This window comes from Molossus molossus, unplaced genomic scaffold (assembly GCF_014108415.1).
Source record: "Molossus molossus isolate mMolMol1 unplaced genomic scaffold, mMolMol1.p scaffold_m16_p_2, whole genome shotgun sequence".
Taxonomy (NCBI): Eukaryota; Metazoa; Chordata; class Mammalia; order Chiroptera; family Molossidae; genus Molossus; species Molossus molossus.
The window spans coordinates 15,013,234-15,017,658 of NW_023425355.1; the positions used below are offsets into that span (position 1 = coordinate 15,013,234).

Below are 4,425 nucleotides of genomic sequence, written 5' to 3' on the forward strand. Positions count from 1 at the left end.
ATTGTAGTGGTCTGGAACCAAACCCACGTCTCCGAGGTAGGCCTGTATTTTGTTGATGACAGTAAAACTATTTTAAGATGAGCTCCTGAATTGTAAGTTTAATGTGTCCTTGCTTGCACGTTCAGTAAATAGTTCTTTTTTACTCCCTGCCCTCACTCCCTTCAAATGCAGGTAACCATTGTGCTTGAGAGAGTGAAAAAGTGAAAGAGTGCAAAGTTGATGTTATCTATGGAGGACATAGAAGCTTTAGCCTGCATTTGGAAACTATAAAGTGAAAACTTATTAATTGAGAGAAATCTAATTTTCTTTATGCAGGAAATTTTGGAGTGAGGTAAAACTAGGAAATCAACTGTACTATTTTATTGGCAACGATAGGGCAAGAAGAAATCTATAAAACATTTTTGAGTGCAGAAAACTGGCACCTGACAAAATTTTACAGGATCCTGAAGATGGACTTTAATATTCCACTGCAAAAACATGATTTAAGCCCTGGCCGGTTTGGCTCAGCGGTTAGAGCGTCGGCCTGCGGTCCGGAGAGACCAGGGTTCGGTTCCCACTAAGGGCGCGTACTTCGGTTGCAGTTTGTCCCCGGCCCTGGTTGGTCGTGCGGGTGGCAGCCACTCGATGTGTCCCTTCACGTCGACATTTCTCTCACTCTCTCTCTCTTCCTCTCTCTCCCTCCCACTCTATCTGTACAAAAAATGGAAAAATATCCTCGGGTGAGGATAAAAAAAAACCAAAAAAACATGATTTAAACTTCCAATTAGATTTTGCTGGTCTATAGTTGAAGAGACATCTGGAAATAGAAGTATAATATTTTGAAGGAGCTTAAGTTAATATTTTCTGTGTAGTCAAAAATAATGTTATATCACCAACTCATCTAATTAAAATGAGTCAACTTCCTGAATGATTAATCATAGTCAGAAATATCAATATAGGGTCTTATAAGATTAAAGCTGTGACCTAAGTCTACAATTTTTCTAATTGTGCAATGATACTATTATGTTCTATAATTATAGAGGACTACATTAATGTGAACATTTATGTTTCAATATAAATTATGTATATCTGTAAATGATTTTTGTTAAAATAGGTCTGCATTTATTTATGGTCTGTGGATTCCATTCTTTTTTTTTTTCTTTATTGATTTTAGAGAGAGAGGAAGGGAGAGGGGGAGAGAGATAGAAACATCAATGAGAGAGCATCGATCAGCTGCCTCCTGCACGCCCCCCACCAGGGGTCGGGCCCACAACCCCGGGGTATGTGCTTTGACCGGGAATTGAACTGGGACCTCTCAGTCCATGGGACGATGCTCAATCCACTGAGCATCACCGGCCGGGTGATGTGGATTCCATTCTTTACAAAAATAAATTTTTCTTAAATCTCAATGGTATTTTAGATTTGCAACACTTTTGTGAGGCTGGTGGGTGACATTATTAGTATCATTTCTTTGTGCAGAATATTTAAGCAAGTGATAGAACCAGAACAAAAACACTAGCAAGTCTTTATTTTTGTCATTTACTTAGCCAGATTGTTATAAATTCAAGTGAAATATTGAGTGCAAAATGCTTATCACAGTGCCCAGGAAATAGTAAACACTCAATAAATATTACTACTGCTACTATTACTACTGCTGCATAAAAAAAAAAAAAAAAAAGATCAAAACTAGAAAGAACAGAGCAAATGGTAAAACCGTATGGCACTAAAACTTTTTTTGTTGAGAAAATCTAGTTTGGTTACTAATAGAAGGCTTTTCCAAAATGCATGCATTTTATTATTGATTTTCTGATTGTACCAAACATTCTTCAAATTTTCTTTCGAAAGGAAGTTTAGGGAAATGGTTTTTAAAAGCCATCAATTGTCAGCACACTTGTCTGTGATAGAGGCCTCCACAGTGATGTGAGAGCAGAGGAATGTTCAATGTGCACATACCAAGGGCAGACACAGACTGAGTCAAAAAGAGCTCTGGAGGATTTAGAACTACGACAAGTGAGTAATTCAGTGTCTGTCTCATATTCTAACCATGTTGAAACTCCTGAATTTTAAATAGATTTAAATGGAAAAGTTCACCAACTTGCTCAATAATACTCTGACAAAAATGACAGTTTAATGGTTTAAAGAAAGATTTTTGATTTTTTGTTAATCCTCACCTGAGTATATCCTTCTATTGAGTTTTAAATAGAGTGGAAGGGAGGGACAGAGGGAGAGAGAGAGAAACACTGATGTGAGAGAGACACATCTATTGGTTGCCTCCTGCATGACACTGACCAGGGCCAGGGATCAAACCTGCAACCCAGGTATGACCAGCCAGGGCAAAAGAAAGATTTAAAGCATCAATTATTTAAGATTAATGAATGTTGCCTGGCTGGTGTGGTTGCTCAGTGGTTGAGCATCGACCCATGCACCAAGAGGTTGCCAGTTCGATTCCTGGTCAGGGCTCATGATCAGGTTGTGGGCCAAATCCCAGTGGGGGGCATGCAGGAGGCAGCCAGTTGATGTTCTCTCTCATCGATGTTTCTATCTCTCTCTCCCTCTCACTTCCTCTCTCTCTAAAATCAATAAAGAAAACAAATTTTTTAAAAGATTAATGAATGCTAAGTGAAGCAAGATGGTTGTTAGAAAGTTTAATAAATATGTATTTTCAAATTAGAAGGAAGATATACACATTGTAGAAAGTAATTATACATTATATATATGTGTGTGTATGTGTATATATATGTATATATATATACATATATATATATAGTTTAGTGATTGTGTTTTCTTATATTCTGACAATTCAAAGCAAACCTTTATATTTTTTTGATAGCAATGTAATGATTTACCATTTGTTACATAAATTTACTGTCAAAAATATGTATGGTCTTTTATAATAATGTAACCTTTTCAGTATTAAAATCTACCAAGATGTTATTAATAATATTGGCATACATATTCTCTGCAATAAAAAGAATCAGGTGAAGAAGTTCCCAGTGTTGGAAAACATAATATTAGTAGTAATTGCCTTTGACTATAGTTTCTGGCTGTCTCTTGGTTTTATGTTCTTAGCTTTTTGTTAATTAATTGGATTCAGTAATATAATATGACAATTGTGGCTGTAAGGCAGTCACCATTCCTTTTGAGCTCTATAGATGACAGACAGACAAGAGGTCTGGAGAATGTTCAACACAGAAGAGTAGGCCCTGTCTAAACACTTTAGTTTGCTAGCACAACAAATGGAACTTTATGGATCCAATCAGGAAAACCATCAAGATGCCAAATGTTTCTGAGTCTGAGATGGTATTTCAGGTCTGTGCTGTATTATTTTTTATTTCTGTTAAGAAAATTTTTGTGGTTTTATTGTATCATGATGCATTGAAAGATCTGAAAAAGCAATACCTGGGTGGTGAGGCAGCTGATTTTTCTTCCACTTCTTTGGGTTACTACAGCAACTTGTCAGTAATTAAGAAAAGGAAAAGAAAAGACAACCTTTTGATTACTTACATACTTCCAAGGTGTGCCCTGGTACAACACAAACTTCTCCTGTCATATGTAACTAGTCTAGCATCCAAATGTCATGAACAATATGTAGGTAGCAGCAGCGCACTGCACCCAGCGCCCACTCCTGCCTTGGCCCTGCTTGTTTGTGATATTTGGAGCATCTGCAGGAGTGTGAATTGTGTCAGGAAGAGGAGGGAGGAGGAAGCAGCATGAGTGCCTAGCTGGGAGGAGGTCAGTGGAAGCTGTGCAAGGCAAGCTTGAAGATGTCATTGGCGCAAACCCAAGCATCCCTGATGTTCTTTAATGGGAACATCTAGTGGAACCCCATGATGAGGTCTTCATTACCTTTAAGCTGGCCTACAGCCATGCTGAAGATGCAGCTATCTGGAGTGGGCTGATGGTCCTGCGCCGTGATGCTGTGCTGGCTTTTCTGGAATGGAAGGCTAGATAACTTTTCCACCAAGGCAGCTGTCCCCTGAAATTGCTGTCCTTCCCATGTAAGGCATAGCACAACAGTGTAAATTGCGCCTGTTTGGATTCTGTCATTATCAAATAACTGGTAGTGATATTGGATGAAGCTGGATTCATTCTGCTCCCAAATTGGCTTGTCTCCCATTCTGGGGCATCATCTGGCTTCCTTGAAGTCCTAGGGGTGGCACGATGGCTGCAGTGGTGGCAGCACCCCACCACGCTGTAGTTTGGCTCTAAGGGTTCATTGTGGACTTCCTTCAATAATGGAGTTACTACTCTATTAATAGGCAACCACCTAAGCAACTGAAAGAAGTAAATAGGACAGAGGGTGCTGAAATGGAAAAAGTGAGTACAGCACTTCACAGCCCCAAAGTAATACTAGAGAGCACTTTCTTGCTTTCCTTGAGCATATAAAAAACAGCTAAAGGTTGCTCTTCACTGGGGCAATAGTCCCATAGATTTTAATATTTGCTC

At 38.8% G+C, this 4,425-nt stretch overlaps 1 pseudogene; it reads right to left on the reverse strand.

Moving 5' to 3' along the window:
• Positions 1–3,712: 3,712 nt before the first annotated feature.
• Positions 3,713–4,096, reverse strand: LOC118636092 (annotated as a pseudogene).
• Positions 4,097–4,425: the final 329 nt, after the last annotated feature.